The sequence below is a fragment of the Geotrypetes seraphini genome, chromosome 3 (genome assembly GCF_902459505.1).
Source record: "Geotrypetes seraphini chromosome 3, aGeoSer1.1, whole genome shotgun sequence".
Taxonomy (NCBI): domain Eukaryota; kingdom Metazoa; phylum Chordata; class Amphibia; order Gymnophiona; family Dermophiidae; genus Geotrypetes; species Geotrypetes seraphini.
The window spans coordinates 372,690,847-372,710,830 of record NC_047086.1 but is presented as its reverse complement, the minus strand read 5'-3'; positions in this window follow the sequence as shown (position 1 = coordinate 372,710,830).

Sequence of the window (19,984 nt, the reverse complement as noted above, 5' to 3'; positions counted from 1 at the left end):
CATCCCCAGATTCAGAAAGGGGTGCAAAAAGGGTCGAACAAAAGACCCAGTATGGATGACTAAAATAGTGAAGGAAGCGATAGGCAATAAGAAAAATTCATTCAGGGAATGGAAAAAGGACAAAACTGAAGGGAACCAGAAGGAGCACAGGAAGTATCAAAAAGAATGTCACCGTGTGGTTCGAAAAGCCAAAAGAGAGTATGAAGAGAGGCTAGCCAGGGAGGCACGAAATTTCAAACCGTTCTTCAGATATGTTAAAGGGAAACAGCCAGCTAGGGAGGAGGTAGGACCGCTGGACGAAGGAGGCAGGAAGGGAGCGGTGAAGGAGGAGAAAGAAGTCGCAGAAAGACTCAACAAGTTCTTCTCGTCTGTATTTACAAACGAAGACACAACCAACATACCGGAACCTGAACAAATCTTCAATGGAAATCAAGCAGAAAAATTAACATCCATGGAAGTGAGCCTTGATGATGTACACAGGCAGATAGAAAAACTTAAAACTGACAAATCCCCGGGTCCGGATGGAATCCATCCCAGGGTTCTGAAGGAATTAAAGGAGGAGATAGCGGAACTACTGCAGCAAATTTGCAACCTATCCTTGAAAACGGGCATGATCCCGGAGGATTGGAAGATAGCCAATGTCACGCCCATCTTTAAAAAGGGATCAAGAGGTGACCCGGGAAACTACAGACCAGTGAGTTTGACCTCGGTTCCGGGGAAACTGACGGAAGCACTGATTAAAGAACACATCGATGAACATCTGGAAAGAAACGAACTTTTGAAAACAACCCAACATGGTTTCTGCAGGGGGAGATCGTGCCTAACGAACTTATTGCACTTCTTCGAAGGAATTAACAAACGGATGGACAGAGGAGACCCCATAGACATCATATACCTTGATTTCCAAAAAGCCTTTGACAAGGTGCCTCACGAACGTCTACTCCGGAAACTGAAGAACCATGGAGTGGACGGAGACGTACATAGATGGATCAGAAACTGGTTGGCGGGTAGGAAACAGAGGGTAGGGGTGAAGGGCCACTACTCGGACTGGATGGGGGTCACGAGTGGTGTTCCGCAGGGCTCAGTGCTCGGGCCGCTGCTATTTAATATATTCATAAATGATCTAGAAACAGGCACGAAGTGTGAGATAATAAAATTTGCGGACGATACAAAACTATTTAGTGGAGCTGGGACTAAAGAGGAATGCGAAGAATTGCAAAGGGACTTGAACAAATTGGGGGAATGGGCGGCGAGATGGCAGATGAAGTTCAACGTTGAGAAATGTAAAGTATTGCATGTTGGAAACAGAAACCCGAGGTACAACTATACGATGGGAGGGATATTATTGAATGAGAGCAACCAAGAAAGGGACTTGGGGGTAATGGTGGACATGACAATGAAGCCGACGGCACAGTGCGCAACAGCCGCTAAGAAAGCAAATAGAATGCTAGGCATAATCAAGAAGGGTATTACAACGAGGACAAAAGAAGTTATCCTGCCATTGTATCGGGCGATGGTGCGCCCGCATCTGGAATACTGCGTCCAATATTGGTCTCCGTACCTTAGGAAGGATATGGCGTTACTCGAGAGGGTTCAGAGGAGAGCGACACGCTTGATAAAAGGGATGGAAAACCTCTCATACGCTGAGAGATTGGAGAAACTGGGTCTCTTTTCCCTGGAGAAGAGGAGACTTAGAGGGGATATGATAGAGACTTATAAGATCATGAAGGGCATAGAGAGAGTAGAGAAGGACAGATTCTTCAAACTTTCGAAAAATAAAAGAACAAGAGGACACTTGGAAAAGTTGAAAGGGGACAGATTTAAAACGAATGCTAGGAAGTTCTTCTTTACCCAACGAGTGGTGGACACCTGGAATGCGCTTCCAGAGGGAGTAATAGGGCAGAGTACAGTACAGGGGTTTAAGAAAGGATTGGACAATTTCCTGCTGGAAAAGGGGATAGAGGGGTATAAATAGAGGATTACTGCACAGGTCCTGGACCTGTTGGGCCGCCGCGTGAGCGGACTGCTGGGCATGATGGACCTCAGGTCTGACCCAGCAGAGGCATTGCTTATGTTCTTATGTTCTTATGAGAGAACCCTTCCTTAGCCAAGGGCTGAGTAAAAGCCCTGAGAAGTCAAGAAATCTGTCAAGGACTGTTAGACGAGTTGACAGTGCGACACCTTTGGTACATAGCTGGCCAAGGTAAGCCAGCCTTGTTATAGTGAGGACTGTGAACCTTGCTTAAGACAAACTGTTCATCTTTGAGCTTAGAGAGGGTTTTGCCTTACCAGAGCCTATGAGGTAACAGGCTTAGATCTGTACTTAATAAAAAAACAAACAAACTATTATACCTGCAAGAGTGTCCAGGCTGTTTGTGTGAGTGGGCACAGGGTTCAGGAAAACCCAGACTGAACTCTGCCACAAGAGGCTTCTGGACGGTATGAGCAAAGTTCATAGTATACTTTACTCTGGTTGAGTCATTCTTGTAATCTCTTTAGACCCCTTGGCAGCATTCAATTTGATAGGCTATTTCCTTTTGCTTTGACAATTAGAAAAAAAATTGTTCTCCAAGGGTCCAACCTGAACTCCTTTCTCCAAGGCTGCAGGTTCAGAGTTTCTATCATATCAACTTTATCTGTTCCCTGCTAATTGTATTGTGGGGTCCCTCAAAGTTCAGGTCGTTCTCCTTTACTGTTCAATATATCCTTATTTCCCTTAGCCATTCTTGTATAAGACCATGGCATCCGTGCATACTATTGACGCTGATGACATCTTATTACTGCACTACATTTCCCCTTTAAATTCCAACTCAGGACTCCTGCATCAGTGCCTTGATGCAATAGCTTCTTGGCAATGTTCTCACTATTTAGTTCTCAATTTGAAGAAAACAGTGGTGTGTTGGCTCTCAGGCCACTCTTCCCATCCTTCTACAGGTCTTATCTTTTTTAGCCATCCAGCAAAAGCTGTAGTTTGCTTCAGTTACTTAGGAGTTATGATAGTTTATCAATTGTCATTCTTACCACAAGTGCTGGCGGTGGTAAAGAAGGACTTTGGAACCTTCACAGCTATTTTACTGATTTCAACCATGCATACCCTTCTCTGTGCCTTTTTTGATTTCCTACTTGGACTACTGTAATATGGTCTATGGTAACACCCAATCTAACCTGAAATGCTTACAGACCCTCCAGAATTCTGCAGTTCAGCTTCTTTGCCACGTTAAAAAGTTAGATTATGCGATGCTACTTCTGATCCATAAACATTGGCTTCAAGTTTTAATAAAATTTTGATGTATCACAATATCATAAATTCAAAGCGATTTACAATTAAAACAGGGTCTCAGTTTCTAACTACAGCAAACACACAAACATTACAGACTTATACATAGGTGAAGTGGGGAGGACTACAATAAGCAAAGTAAAGTAAGCAAGAAAGGTAAGTACAATGGGGTAAGAATTTTAAAAGTGCAATAATAATAATAATAAAGTAAAACAAAAAATTATGTTTAAATGATTTTTATTATTCCAGCAATAAGAAGCAAATACAAACAGTAGTACCAGTCAGGAAATAACATTTTCAACAATATAATCAGTTCCCCTCCCATCCCCCCCTCCCCTCCCCAAGAATCCATGGCCAGTCCAACAGCTGAGAGTAGGAATAAAATCTTAAAGATTCAAAAGTCTACTGCGAGCACGCGGTGTGAGGTCCTGCCAGAAGTGCTCCCACACCTGACAAAATTTGCGACCCGGGCCAAGAGTCAAGTCTCCCACCATGCGTCTCTCCAGTGTTGCGTGCACTATCATTAGGGATCTCCATTGTGCATATGACGGGGGATCACGGGAGAGCCAGTTGGTGAGGATGGCTTTTTTTCCCATCAAAAGGGCTCTGGAGATAAATGCTGACATTCCCCTGGGTTTGGGCGAGGCTAAAAGTAAAACAAAAAATTATCAAGATTTTTATTTATTTTTTTTAAATTTCTCAAGCCCGTCCTCCCAGAAGAGCCCGGAACGGATTACAAGTTTGCATGCAGTGCATAACGAGAGTTAGCAGTTTAACAACACTTGCATACATAATAAGGTCCGCATTAAGTTTAAAATTCTTATTCTCACATATGGGATACTACACAATAGCTGTCCATCTTATTTTTTTTTTTTGCTTCCTCCATGATTCCTTCTATTCTCATGCAATTCCTTTACCCTCCTAATAATCATGTCTGGCCTTTCCTTCAGCTCAGCTAGACATAATGCCATCTTTTCTTGGCCCCTGCCTTGTGGAATTCATTGCCCTTGGCACTTTGAACAGAGTTAGCTTGTACGTCCTTTAGAACATCCTTAAAAATGTTTGTTTTTCAGCAGGTGTTTGGTGAGCATGGCCTGGAAGTCAGGTAGCTCGGTGTACCTGTTTCTCTGCTTTATTTTTATGAGTCATAGGCTGACTGACCATGTGTCGTGTGCTTCTCTCTCTGTGAATTGTAGTTCTTTTCCTCCTTTTAATTCCTATGTAAACTGCTTCAACCTGTTTTCTTAGAACAAGGCGGTAGAGCAAATCTAATTACACAATAAACATGATACTTCTCAGCGTTTTTTTATTTTATGGAACACTTGTGCATTTGAATCCTTACCAGAAACAAAGCTAAATTCAGCATGAACATCAACCCCACAACCTACCACCAATGGGAGGAGAGAGTACTTTTTAACTGTGAATGCCTCATTCTACTAGCTTCAGTTGTTTTCTTTCTTTCATTCATTCAATTTTCTGTACTGTTCTCCCTGGGGAGCTCAGAACGGTTTACATGAAGTCTGAAGCTCTGGGAGACCGCAGAGCTCCACCTGTTGAAACATTAAACTGAAGCTAGTAGAGGAGGCACACTTTTTGTGGCACATTATAATTGAAATTATAAAATTGCAAAGCCAACAAAAAATTAAAATTGAGAGTTCTTTATTTAAAAGTTCTTTAAGCTATGCAGGGGTAATTGTAACAATGGTGAACCATTCCCCTTAACTGTATCCATGGCATCCTGTTTAGATTGTAAGCTCCTTCGAGCAGGGACTGTCTTCTTCATGACTCCGTACAGCGTTGCGCATATCCGGTAGCGCTATAGAAATAATAGCAGTCGTAGTAGAGGCACACGTGTAAATTAGGGCAAAGTTACTGTATTTCTGTGAGTAAATCTAAGATATGTGTCCTCTGTCATGAGTAGCTCATTTTGCTGAGGTAATGGTGAGTTCGTAAGTGACTTGCCCACGAATCAGTGGGATTTGAACTCTGGTTCCCAGCCCACTGATTTAGCTACTAGGCTGTTCCTCCACTCCATCATACTTATGCCTAGCCACGCCCCTAGCTGTCATCACCAAGGCACACCAAGGACTTTCCCAAGCCATACCAGTGTGCCCTGGTGCACTCGCACAATGGACAGGAGGAACAAAGAGGTAGGATGCCCTGAGCTTTGGTTCTCAGTAAATAGTCTAATAACACAGATGCAGTGAAAATCCAATATTACAGTAGTCATATAAAACACTTTCACATGGACAGTGCACAGTAGAGGGAAAAGCTACAGCACAAGCCAAAAATAATCAACCCAGGGGAGGAAAAAGCTCCTACCTCCACAATAGTGGCTCAAGGTGTTACATAAGAATATAAGTTTATTATTAGGATTTTAAGTTTATTAGGATTTTATATACCGCCTATCAAGGTTATCTAAGCGGTTTTACAATCAGGTACTCGAGCATTTTCCTTGTCTGTCCCGGTGGGCTCACAATCTATCTAACGTAACATAAGAATTGCCGCTGCTGGGTCAGACCAGGGGTCCATCGTTCCCAGCAGTCCGCTCCTGCGGCAACCCTTAGGTCAAAGACCAGTGCCCTAATTGAGTCTAGCCTTACCTGCATATGTTCTGGTTCAGCAAGAACTTGTCTAACTTTCTCTTGAATTCCTGGAGGGTGTTTTCCCCTACAACAGCCTCCGGAAGAGCGTTCCAGTTTTCTACCACTCTCTGGGTGAAGAAGAACTTCCTTACGTTTGTACGGAATCTATCCCCTTTTAAGGGAAGGGGTAAAACGCGGACCTGACGGACCTGACGGACCTGGCGGATCTAAACCCGTACGTCCTTAAAAATCTGAGGTCCGTGTCGGTCCGGTGTCCGTGCCGCTTGTAGTTTCTGTCGCTGACAGACCTTGATTGAGATTTTAGCACTGACGGATCAGTCTCAGCATAGGGAGGGAAAAGTGTTAGGATCCGTCAGCGCTAAAAATCTCTTCGAGGTCTGTCAGAGCCAGAGACTAATGCTGGAGCGGCAGAGCAGAAGCCAAGAGAGCGGGGAAAAGAAGTCTCCAAACTCCAGCACTAGTCTCTGGCTCTGACAGACCTTGAAGAGATTTTTAGCGCTGACGGATCCTAACACTTTTCCCTCCCTATGCTGAGACGGATCCGTCAGCGCTAAAATCTCTTCGAGGTCTGTCAGAGCCAGAGACTAGTGCTGGAGCGGCAGAGCAGAAGCCAAGAGAGCGGGGAAAAGAAGTCTCCAAACTCCAGCACTAGTCTCTGGCTCTGACAGACCTTGAAGAGATTTTTAGCGCTGACGGATCCTAACACTTTTCCCTCCCTATGCTGAGACGGATCCGTCAGCGCTAAAATCTCTTCGAGGTCTGTCAGAGCCAGAGACTAGTGCTGGAGCGGCAGAGCAGAAGCCAAGAGAGCGGGGAAAAGAAGTCTCCAAACTCCAGCACTAGTCTCTGGCTCTGACAGACCTCGAAGAGATTTTAGCGCTGACGGATCCTAACACTTTTCCCTCCCTATGCTGAGACGGATCCGTCAGCGCTAAAATCTCTTCGAGGTCTGTCAGAGCCAGAGACTAGTGCTGGAGCGGCAGAGCAGAAGCCAAGAGAGCGGGAAAAAGAAGTCTCCAAACTCCAGCACTAGTCTCTGGCTCTGACAGACCTTGAAGAGATTTTTAGCGCTGACGGATCCTAACACTTTTCCCTCCCTATGCTGAGACGGATCCGTCAGCGCTAAAATCTCTTCGAGGTCTGTCAGAGCCAGAGACTAGTGCTGGAGCGGCAGAGCAGAAGCCAAGAGAGCGGGGAAAAGAAGCCTCCACACTCCAGCACTAGTCTCTGGCTCTGACAGACCTCGAAGAGATTTTAGCGCTGACGGATCCTAACACTTTTCCCTCCCTATGCTGAGACGGATCCGTCAGCGCTAAAATCTCTTCGAGGTCTGTCAGAGGCAAAGATTAGTGCTGGAGCGGCAGAGCAGAAGCCAAGAGAGCGGGGAAAAGAAGTCTCCAAACTCCAGCACTAGTCTCTGGCTCTGACAGACCTCGAAGAGATTTTAGCGCTGACGGATCCTAACACTTTTCCCTCCCTATGCCGAGACGGATCCGTCAGCGCTAAAATCTCTTCGAGGTCTGTCAGAGCCAGAGACTAGTGCTGGAGCGGCAGAGCAGAAGCCAAGGGAGCGGGGAAAAGAAGTCTCCAAACTCCAGCACTAGTCTCTGGCTCTGACAGACCTCGAAGAGATTTTAGCGCTGACGGATCCTAACACTTTTCCCTCCCTATGCCGAGACGGATCCGTCAGCGCTAAAATCTCTTCGAGGTCTGTCAGAGCCAGAGACTAGTGCTGGAGCGGCAGAGCAGAAGCCAAGAGAGCGGGGAAAAGAAGTCTCCACACTCCAGCACTAGTCTCTGGCTCTGACAGACCTCGAAGAGATTTTAGCGCTGACGGATCCTAACACTTTTCCCTCCCTATGCTGAGACGGATCCGTCAGCGCTAAAATCTCTTCGAGGTCTGTCAGAGCCAGAGACTAGTGCTGGAGCGGCAGAGCAGAAGCCAAGAGAGCGGGGAAAAGAAGTCTCCAAACTCCAGCACTAGTCTCTGGCTCTGACAGACCTCGAAGAGATTTTAGCGCTGACGGATCCTAACACTTTTCCCTCCCTATGCCGAGACGGATCCGTCAGCGCTAAAATCTCTTCGAGGTCTGTCAGAGCCAGAGACTAGTGCTGGAGCGGCAGAGCAGAAGCCAAGGGAGCGGGGAAAAGAAGTCTCCAAACTCCAGCACTAGTCTCTGGCTCTGACAGACCTCGAAGAGATTTTACCGCTGACGGATCCTAACACTTTTCCCTCCCTATGCCGAGACGGATCCGTCAGCGCTAAAATCTCTTCGAGGTCTGTCAGAGCCAGAGACTAGTGCTGGAGCGGCAGAGCAGAAGCCAAGAGAGCGGGGAAAAGAAGTCTCCACACTCCAGCACTAGTCTCTGGCTCTGACAGACCTCGAAGAGATTTTAGCGCTGACGGATCCTAACACTTTTCCCTCCCTATGCTGAGACGGATCCGTCAGCGCTAAAATCTCTTCGAGGTCTGTCAGAGCCAGAGACTAGTGCTGGAGCGGCAGAGCAGAAGCCAAGAGAGCGGGGAAAAGAAGTCTCCAAACTCCAGCACTAGTCTCTGGCTCTGACAGACCTCGAAGAGATTTTTAGCGCTGACGGATCCTAACACTTTTCCCTCCCTATGCTGAGACGGATCCGTCAGCGCTAAAATCTCTTCGAGGTCTGTCAGAGCCAGAGACTAGTGCTGGAGCGGCAGAGCAGAAGCCAAGAGAGCGGGGAAAAGAAGTCTCCAAACTCCAGCACTAGTCTCTGGCTCTGACAGACCTCGAAGAGATTTTAGCGCTGACGGATCCTAACACTTTTCCCTCCCTATGCCGAGACGGATCCGTCAGCGCTAAAATCTCTTCGAGGTCTGTCAGAGCCAGAGACTAGTGCTGGAGCGGCAGAGCAGAAGCCAAGGGAGCGGGGAAAAGAAGTCTCCAAACTCCAGCACTAGTCTCTGGCTCTGACAGACCTGGAAGAGATTTTAGCACTGACGGATCCTAACACTTTTCCCTCCCTATGCCGAGACGGATCCGTCAGCGCTAAAATCTCTTCGAGGTCTGTCAGAGCCAGAGACTAGTGCTGGAGCGGCAGAGCAGAAGCCAAGAGAGCGGGGAAAAGAAGTCTCCACACTCCAGCACTAGTCTCTGGCTCTGACAGACCTCGAAGAGATTTTAGCGCTGACGGATCCTAACACTTTTCCCTCCCTATGCCGAGACGGATCCGTCAGCGCTAAAATCTCTTCGAGGTCTGTCAGAGCCAGAGACTAGTGCTGGAGCGGCAGAGCAGAAGCCAAGAGAGCGGGGAAAAGAAGTCTCCAAACTCCAGCACTAGTCTCTGGCTCTGACAGACCTCGAAGAGATTTTAGCGCTGACGGATCCTAACACTTTTCCCTCCCTATGCCGAGACGGATCCGTCAGCGCTAAAATCTCTTCGAGGTCTGTCAGAGCCAGAGACTAGTGCTGGAGCGGCAGAGCAGAAGCCAAGAGAGCGGGGAAAAGAAGTCTCCAAACTCCAGCACTAGTCTCTGGCTCTGACAGACCTCGAAGAGATTTTAGCGCTGACGGATCCTAACACTTTTCCCTCCCTATGCCGAGACGGATCCGTCAGCGCTAAAATCTCTTCGAGGTCTGTCAGAGCCAGAGACTAGTGCTGGAGCGGCAGAGCAGAAGCCAAGGGAGCGGGGAAAAGAAGTCTCCAAACTCCAGCACTAGTCTCTGGCTCTGACAGACCTCGAAGAGATTTTAGCGCTGACGGATCCTAACACTTTTCCCTCCCTATGCCGAGACGGATCCGTCAGCGCTAAAATCTCTTCGAGGTCTGTCAGAGCCAGAGACTAGTGCTGGAGCGGCAGAGCAGAAGCCAAGAGAGCGGGGAAAAGAAGTCTCCAAACTCCAGCACTAGTCTCTGGCTCTGACAGACCTTGAAGAGATTTTTAGCGCTGACGGATCCTAACACTTTTCCCTCCCTATGCTGAGACGGATCCGTCAGCGCTAAAATCTCTTCGAGGTCTGTCAGAGCCAGAGACTAGTGCTGGAGCGGCAGAGCAGAAGCCAAGAGAGCGGGGAAAAGAAGTCTCCAAACTCCAGCACTAGTCTCTGGCTCTGACAGACCTCGAAGAGATTTTAGCGCTGACGGATCCTAACACTTTTCCCTCCCTATGCTGAGACGGATCCGTCAGCGCTAAAATCTCTTCGAGGTCTGTCAGAGCCAGAGACTAGTGCTGGAGCGGCAGAGCAGAAGCCAAGAGAGCGGGGAAAAGAAGTCTCCAAACTCCAGCACTAGTCTCTGGCTCTGACAGACCTCGAAGAGATTTTAGCGCTGACGGATCCGTCTCAGCATAGGGAGGGAAAAGTGTTAGGATCCGTCAGCGCTAAAAATCTCTTCAAGGTCTGTCAGAGCCAGAGACTAGTGCTGGAGTTTGGAGACTTCTTTTCCCCACTCTCTTGGCTTCTGCTCTGCCGCTCCAGCACTAGTCTCTGGCTCTGACAGACCTCGAAGAGATTTTAGCGCTGACGAATTCGTCTCAGCATAGGGAGGGAAAAGTGTTAGGATCTGTCAGCGCTAAAATCTCTTCGAGGTCTGTCAGAGCCAGAGACTAGTGCTGGAGTTTGGAGACTTCTTTTCCCCACTCTCTTGGCTTCTGCTCTGCCGCTCCAGCACTAGTCTCTGGCTCTGACAGACCTCGAAGAGATTTTAGCGCTGACGGATTCGTCTCAGCATAGGGAGGGAAAAGTGTTAGGATCCGTCAGCGCTAAAATCTCTTCGAGGTCTGTCAGAGCCAGAGACTAGTGCTGGAGTTTGGAGACTTCTTTTCCCCGCTCTCTTGGCTTCTGCTCTGCCGCTCCAGCACTAGTCTCTGGCTCTGACAGACCTCGAAGAGATTTTAGCGCTGACGGATCCGTCTCAGCATAGGGAGGGAAAAGTGTTAGGATCCGTCAGCGCTAAAAATCTCTTCAAGGTCTGTCAGAGCCAGAGACTAGTGCTGGAGTTTGGAGACTTCTTTTCCCCGCTCCCTTGGCTTCTGCTCTGCCGCTCCAGCACTAGTCTCTGGCTCTGACAGACCTCGAAGAGATTTTAGCGCTGACGGATCCGTCTCGGCATAGGGAGGGAAAAGTGTTAGGATCCGTCAGCGCTAAAATCTCTTCGAGGTCTGTCAGAGCCAGAGACTAGTGCTGGAGTTTGGAGACTTCTTTTCCCCGCTCTCTTGGCTTCTGCTCTGCCGCTCCAGCACTAGTCTCTGGCTCTGACAGACCTCGAAGAGATTTTAGCGCTGACGGATCCGTCTCAGCATAGGGAGGGAAAAGTGTTAGGATCCGTTAGCGCTAAAAATCTCTTCAAGGTCTGTCAGAGCCAGAGACTAGTGCTGGAGTTTGGAGACTTCTTTTCCCCGCTCTCTTGGCTTCTGCTCTGCCGCTCCAGCACTAGTCTCTGGCTCTGACAGACCTCGAAGAGATTTTAGCGCTGACGGATCCGTCTCAGCATAGGGAGGGAAAAGTGTTAGGATCCGTCAGCGCTAAAAATCTCTTCAAGGTCTGTCAGAGCCAGAGACTAGTGCTGGAGTTTGGAGACTTCTTTTCCCCGCTCTCTTGGCTTCTGCTCTGCCGCTCCAGCACTAGTCTCTGGCTCTGACAGACCTCGAAGAGATTTTAGCGCTGACGGATCCGTCTCAGCATAGGGAGGGAAAAGTGTTAGGATCCGTCAGCGCTAAAATCTCTTCGAGGTCTGTCAGAGCCAGAGACTAGTGCTGGAGTGTGGAGACTTCTTTTCCCCGCTCTCTTGGCTTCTGCTCTGCCGCTCCAGCACTAGTCTCTGGCTCTGACAGACCTCGAAGAGATTTTAGCGCTGACGGATCCGTCTCAGCATAGGGAGGGAAAAGTGTTAGGATCCGTCAGCGCTAAAAATCTCTTCAAGGTCTGTCAGAGCCAGAGACTAGTGCTGGAGTTTGGAGACTTCTTTTCCCCGCTCTCTTGGCTTCTGCTCTGCCGCTCCAGCACTAGTCTCTGGCTCTGACAGACCTGGAAGAGATTTTAGCGCTGACGGATCCGTCTCAGCATAGGGAGGGAAAAGTGTTAGGATCCGTCAGCGCTAAAAATCTCTTCAAGGTCTGTCAGAGCCAGAGACTAGTGCTGGAGTTTGGAGACTTCTTTTCCCCGCTCTCTTGGCTTCTGCTCTGCCGCTCCAGCACTAGTCTCTGGCTCTGACAGACCTCGAAGAGATTTTTAGCGCTGACGGATCATAACACTTTTCCCTCCCTATGCTGAGACGGATCCGTCAGCGCTAAAATCTCTTCGAGGTCTGTCAGAGCCAGAGACTAGTGCTGGAGCGGCAGAGCAGAAGCCAAGAGAGCGGGGAAAAGAAGTCTCCAAACTCCAGCACTAGTCTCTGGCTCTGACAGACCTTGAAGAGATTTTTAGCGCTGACGGATCCTAACACTTTTCCCTCCCTATGCTGAGACGGATCCGTCAGCGCTAAAATCTCTTCGAGGTCTGTCAGAGCCAGAGACTAGTGCTGGAGCGGCAGAGCAGAAGCCAAGAGAGCGGGGAAAAGAAGTCTCCACACTCCAGCACTAGTCTCTGGCTCTGACAGACCTCGAAGAGATTTTAGCGCTGACGGATCCTAACACTTTTCCCTCCCTATGCTGAGACGGATCCGTCAGCGCTAAAATCTCTTTGAGATCTGTCAGAGCCAGAGACTAGTGCTGGAGCGGCAGAGCAGAAGCCAAGAGAGCGGGGAAAAGAAGTCTCCAAACTCCAGCACTAGTCTCTGGCTCTGACAGACCTCGAAGAGATTTTAGCGCTGACGGATCCTAACACTTTTCCCTCCCTATGCCGAGAAGGATCCGTCAGCGCTAAAATCTCTTCGAGGTCTGTCAGAGCCAGAGACTAGTGCTGGAGCGGCAGAGCAGAAGCCAAGGGAGCGGGGAAAAGAAGTCTCCAAACTCCAGCACTAGTCTCTGGCTCTGACAGACCTCGAAGAGATTTTAGCGCTGACGGATCCTAACACTTTTCCCTCCCTATGCCGAGACGGATCCGTCAGCGCTAAAATCTCTTCGAGGTCTGTCAGAGCCAGAGACTAGTGCTGGAGCGGCAGAGCAGAAGCCAAGAGAGCGGGGAAAAGAAGTCTCCACACTCCAGCACTAGTCTCTGGCTCTGACAGACCTCGAAGAGATTTTAGCGCTGACGGATCCTAACACTTTTCCCTCCCTATGCCGAGACGGATCCGTCAGCGCTAAAATCTCTTCGAGGTCTGTCAGAGCCAGAGACTAGTGCTGGAGCGGCAGAGCAGAAGCCAAGAGAGCGGGGAAAAGAAGTCTCCAAACTCCAGCACTAGTCTCTGGCTCTGACAGACCTCGAAGAGATTTTAGCGCTGACGGATCCTAACACTTTTCCCTCCCTATGCTGAGACGAATTCGTCAGCGCTAAAATCTCTTCGAGGTCTGTCAGAGCCAGAGACTAGTGCTGGAGCGGCAGAGCAGAAGCCAAGAGAGCGGGGAAAAGAAGTCTCCAAACTCCAGCACTAGTCTCTGGCTCTGACAGACCTTGAAGAGATTTTTAGCGCTGACGGATCCTAACACTTTTCCCTCCCTATGCTGAGACGGATCCGTCAGCGCTAAAATCTCTTCGAGGTCTGTCAGAGCCAGAGACTAGTGCTGGAGCGGCAGAGCAGAAGCCAAGAGAGCGGGGAAAAGAAGTCTCCAAACTCCAGCACTAGTCTCTGGCTCTGACAGACCTTGAAGAGATTTTTAGCGCTGACGGATCCTAACACTTTTCCCTCCCTATGCCGAGACGGATCCGTCAGCGCTAAAATCTCTTCGAGGTCTGTCAGAGCCAGAGACTAGTGCTGGAGCGGCAGAGCAGAAGCCAAGAGAGCGGGGAAAAGAAGTCTCCAAACTCCAGCACTAGTCTCTGGCTCTGACAGACCTCGAAGAGATTTTAGCGCTGACGGATCCTAACACTTTTCCCTCCCTATGCCGAGACGGATCCGTCAGCGCTAAAATCTCTTCGAGGTCTGTCAGAGCCAGAGACTAGTGCTGGAGCGGCAGAGCAGAAGCCAAGAGAGCGGGGAAAAGAAGTCTCCACACTCCAGCACTAGTCTCTGGCTCTGACAGACCTTGAAGAGATTTTTAGCGCTGACGGATCCTAACACTTTTCCCTCCCTATGCTGAGACGGATCCGTCAGCGCTAAAATCTCTTCGAGGTCTGTCAGAGCCAGAGACTAGTGCTGGAGCGGCAGAGCAGAAGCCAAGAGAGCGGGGAAAAGAAGTCTCCACACTCCAGCACTAGTCTCTGGCTCTGACAGACCTTGAAGAGATTTTTAGCGCTGACGGATCCTAACACTTTTCCCTCCCTATGCTGAGACTGATCCGTCAGTGCTAAAATCTCAATCAAGGTCTGTCAGCGACAGAAACTACAAGCGGCACGGACACCGGACCGACACGGACCTCAGATTTTTAAGGACGTACGGGTTTAGATCCGCCAGGTCCGTCAGGTCCGTGAGGTCCGCGTTTTACCTCTTCCCCCCTTTTAACTTTAGACATTGCCCTCTCGTTCTCCGTACTTGGAGAGGGTGAACATCCTGTCCTTATCTACTAAGTCTATCCCCTTCAGTATCTTGAATGTTTCGATCATGTCCCCTCTCAATCTCCTCTTTTCAAAGGAGAAGAGGCCCAGTTTCTCTAATCTCTCACTGTACAGCAATGCCTCTAGCCCCTTAACCATTTTAGTCGCTCTTCTCTGGACCCTTTCGAGTTGTACTATGTCCTTCTTCATGTACGGCGACCAGTGGAGGCAGAAAAAAACCTCCTCTGGAATGTGAAAAGCTCGTTACATATTTATATGGTTACAAATGTGCCCATTGGGTTTAAATGACACATTAGCTTTGTAATGTTTCTTTATGATTTTAGTGCTATGCTTTTACTGTTATGTTTACCATTTTAATACAATGCTATGTATTTATGTTTAGTTAACCAGTATGTTTTATCCTTTATAATCTTAAGTTGCTTTCTTCAGATATATGTCTTAGAAACATTGTAATGTTAATCTTTCATTCATTATTTATTTATGTAATTTGTTGTTTTTAATTTATATATAGACCTCTGAAGCAGGCCTTTTGGCTGAAACACATACATGTCAGATCTGGACTACAATAAAAATATTGATCACCACTGGTAACCTTCTCTGTTTTCTTTGTGTTGTTAAAGGAAGTGTGGGACAGGCACATGGGATCTCTTAGGGAGAGGAGGAGATAGTGGATGCTGCAGATGGGTAGAATACATGGGCCATTTGGCCTTTATCTGCTATCATGTTTCTTTGTTTCTATATACTACAAATCTTGAAGCAGCCATCTTACATGGTTTACATAATAAATGAATAAGATACTAGGGACATAAGGAAGGAAAAAGAATAAGAAAAGATAGAAAAAGAGGTGACAGGGCAGGAAGGAGTGGGCATCCCTCCTGCCATTTTCGCTGCTGTGGGGCGGAGGGGGATCGCAGTGCTCTAATAGCAGTGACAGGAGGCTGCTGCTGTTAGGGCTCTGCGCATGTCTCAATTGCTCACTGAGCGATCATGTTTGCATGCAAATGATTTGTACCTCCATGGAGGGGCGTGGAAGGAGCGTGTGAATGTAGGGGGTGGATAAGAGGGTGGGTGAGGGGCACCACCACTCCGGGCACCTCTCACCCTCACTATGCCACTGTTCTGGTTAATTTGTTGCAGTTTTGGAAACTATCTAAATGCTTATCTTTTCACTAAGGCCTTCTGAATTGTAACACAAGAGATATTAATTTCTTTCAACTCTTAATCCAATCATCGGTCCTTAGCTTGATTATTGTAACATCGTCCATCTTGCTGGAGCTCAAAATAAAATCTTCAAAGACTGTGCATGATATGGAATTGATTTTTGATCTAAAGAAGTATGATCATGTCACCGATTTCTATTGTCAACTGCATTGGCTTCCGGTTGAAGCAGTGGTGTGCAAAGGGGGTGGGGGGGCGGTCTGCCCTGGGTGCATGCCCCAAGGGGTTGCACAGCTGGCCACCCACCGAGGAATAGGCTGCCGCCAGGGAAAGGCTTCCACTGCCGTCATGTGTAACAAGCCGGCCGAGTTCTCCTTTCTTTTCTTCCCTGCGGGGCCGACCAACTCTCACCGCCCGACGTCAATTCTGACGTTGGAGAGGACGTTCTGGGCCAGCCAATCGCTGCCTGGCTGGCCCGGAACGTCCTCTCCGAAGTTAGAATTGACGTCAGTCGGCGAGAGTTGGTCGGCCTCTCGGGAAGCGAAGCAGGGCGAACTCGGAGCCGGCCTGTTCCCGATGGCGGCAGTGGCAGCTTATTCCCCAGCGGCGATGGCAGCATTTTCGCAATGGCGGTGGCATGGAGGGGAGGGGAGGGAGAAAGAAAGCAACGGGGGGGGGGACAGGACAGGGAGCCAGAAAGAAAGGGGGCAGGGTAAACAAAGAAAAAGAAAAAAATGGGGCACGGAGAGAGAGAGAAAGACAAAGAGAAAGAAAGAGGGCATGGAGAGAGAAAGAAAGAAGGGGGCAGGGTAAAAGAAAGAAAGAAATAGGGCACAGAGAGAGAGACAGACATAGAGAAAGAAAGGGGGCAGGGTAAAAGAAAGAAAGAAATAGGGCACAGAGAGAGAGACAGACATAGAGAAAGAAAGGGGACATGGAGAGAGAAAGAAAGAAGGGGGCAGGGTGAAACAAAGAAAGAAATGGGGCACGAAGAGAAAGAGGGAAAGACAGACTTACAGAAAGAAAGGGGGCATGGAGAGAGAAAGAAAGAAGGGTGCAGAGTGAAATAAAGAAAAAGTTTGGGGAGGGAATGAGGTCTGGAGGAGAGGAAGCATACAGGAGGCTGAAAGAAGGGAAGAAATATTGGATGCACAGTCAGAAGAATAAAGTGCAACCAGAGACTGATGAAATTACCAAACACAGGTAGGAAAAATGATTTTATTTTCAATTTAGTGATCAAAATGTGTCCGTTTTGAGAATTTATATATGCTGTCTATATTTTGCACTATGGCCCCCTTTTACTAAACCGCAATAGCGGTTTTTAACGCAGGGTGCCTATGAGCGTTGAGAGCAGCGTGGGGCATTCAGCGCAGCTCCCTGCAATAAAAACCGCTATCGCAGTTTAGTAAAAAGGGAGGGGGTATATTTGTCTATTTTTGTATAGTTGTTACTGAAGTGACATTGCATAAAGTCATCTGCCTTGACCTCTTTGAAAACCTGCGGAATATAAATGATAATTAACATTTTCTCTGCGTACAGTGTGCTTTGTGTTTTTAAAATTTTATTGTTGGTAGATCATTTTGACTTGGCCATGAAGGTAAGGGGGAGGGAGGGAGGGGAGCTGCTGAAAGACATCTAGTAATCCTTGCAGGCTTGACTGTGCAGGGAATAATTTTTGTAAAATCATGTTTTGTTATGTGACTGGCATTATTTAGACTTTAATTTCTAGGAATGAATAGAATGAAAATGATATAAAATTACTTGCTTGTTTTTATGTGCGTGTGCTGAAGGAAAGTGGAGAGAGAGTGGGCTGAGGACGCTGAAGGGAAATGGGGAAGAGAGAGTGGAGAGAAGACGCTGATTTATAAATTGACAATTGTACAGAATATTGTTTGTTTTTATACTTTAATATAATAAGTTCAATATAAAACAATTCAAGGCTTGTGTGGATGGAATCAGGTGGTTTGCGGTGATGGGGACCGAGCTTACGAGGATTAGTCCAATAAAATGGTATTTTCTTATTTCTCATTATTTGTTTTATTTTTATTTGTTAATTTGTAAAGTGGTGATTGTTATGTATCAGTTTTTTCAAATTTACATCTACTGTCTTTATATTTTGCACAGTATTAGAGGACATGTATTACTGTTTTTGTGGTGTTGTAGTGTTGCATTGTATGCAGAGTCTGGTTTCTTGGCGGTTCAGTTTAACTTTTGTCTACATATTTCTATTTTTAGTTTGTGATTATTCCATATTGGGCGAAGGTATATCTGTTTGTGTGTATGAAAGGGACATGGCTTTCTGATAGCATCAACTGTTTAGTTTTACAATGTATGTGTTGGTATCTAGTGCTTACTGCATTGTTTAAGATGCTGCCTTTTCCTAAGTACACTCTTGTTGTGCAATATGTGGATTGTTACTAAAAATCATATTTTTCATATAGATGGGGGGGGGTGTCAAAAAATGATGGGCCCCGGGTGTCACATATGCTAGGTATGCCATTGGGTTGAAGCACGAATTAAATTTAAGTTTGTTTTAAGGCATTAACAGATCTAATCCCAGAGTATCTTATGGAATCTTTCATCGTTACAAATTCTAAATTCTAGAAAATCTCACTCACTATTCTCGTTTCCTTCTGCAAAGGGATGCAAATACTGTATAAGGAATTCCAGGAATGACTGTTGTTCTTCCAGGCAGCCTCAAGGATTAGGGATCTGACTCACATATTTACACTTTCAAACTCGTATCATCAATTTTGACGTGCTTTAAAGACGCATCTTTTTCAGAATTTTTTGGAAGTTAGATACTGGTTGTTCATTCATTTGTATTGCTAATCTCTGTGAACCACATAGAATTTAACAGTATTTGCGGTATACAAGTGAGTTTTTATGTTTATTATGTAATAGGCTGTCAACCTTGGTGATCTAGTTACATTACATTACATTAGGGATTTCTATTCCGCTATTACCTTGCGGTTCAAGGTGGCTTACAAAAGATTTATAAACGGGGGTTACATTGGGAGAACGATTGATTTACTAGAGTGGTAAAGGGTGGATCTTTTGACATTTCTCGGGTTGTTAAGAGTAAGGCGGCTTACAAAAGATTTGAGAGGGGGTAACAATGGAAGCACGTTTGTCAAATTTAGAGTTATTAAGAGAACTTGAAGTTAGGGCTGCTTCAGGAATTTCTTGAAAAGTATAGTTTTTATTTCTTTTCTGAATGTCTTGTAAACAGGGGTGGTCATCAGAAAGTTGGAGATCTGGTTGTCTAGTCTTGCGGCTTGAGTGGCTAAGAGGCCGTCGTGTAGTTTTGATCGTTTTACTTCTTTGATGGGAAGAGGTATGAATGGGGAATGCGTTTTTCTGTGTTTGGTTGTGGATGCTTGGATGAGGCGGTTGTTCAGGTAGGATGGGCTGTCTCCATTTAGGGCTTTAAATAACATGCAGTAGAATTTAAATTGTATTCTTTCATGGATTGGTAGCCAATGTGAGTTGATGTAGTTGTAATTTTTGTTACTGTAGTTTATGGCTTCTTATGGCTTTTTTCACTATCTGTGTTTAATAGTGAACCATCTAGAACTGTAAATGGTGCAGTCTAAACTAGAGAGCTGCACGGGAACGGGGATGACGGGAATCCCGCGGGACCCGCGGGGATCCCGCGGGTTCCCCCTTTGGGTCACGGGGATCCCGTGGGGACGCCCCCTAGGGTCGCGGGGATCCCGTGGGGACGCCTCCGAGGGTCGCGGGGTTCCTGCGGGGTTGGATCGCAGCGGGGTTGGTCGAGCCGCGAGGGTAGTCTCCTTCTCCTTACCTGCCCTGTCGCAGCACACAGCCGAACGGAAATCTTCCCGATGTCAGCGCTGACGTCGGAGGGAGGGCTTAAGCAAAGCCCTCCCTTCCTCCGACGTCAGCGCTGACATCAGGAAGACTTCCGGTCGGCTGTGTGCTGCAGGGCAGGTAGGAAGAAGGCAATGGCGTACGAAAGAGGGGGGAGGGGGCGGTCCGCCCTGGAGAATGTGCACAGCCGGTCAGGTCCCCCGATCGACCGACAACAGGCCCGGCCGACAAATCTCCCTGCCCTGTAGCCGCGAATCTAAATTACCTCTTACAGCAGCTTCACTACTCCAGCTGCTGTAAGAAGGTAATTTAGATTCGCGGCTACAGGACAGGGAGATTTGTCCGACCGGGCCTGTTCTGTTGTCGGTCGGGTGCAAAAGCGCCACAAAGGTGGAGGCAGGGAGGGAGGAAAGGTGGAGTGGAGAAGAAAAGACGCTTAAGGGGGGAGAAGGCCGCTGAAAGTACTGGGGAAGACAAAGGGGTGGAAAAGAACGCTGAAAGGACATGGGGTAAACGGGAGGAAGGGGGGGGGGGAAGGACCCTGA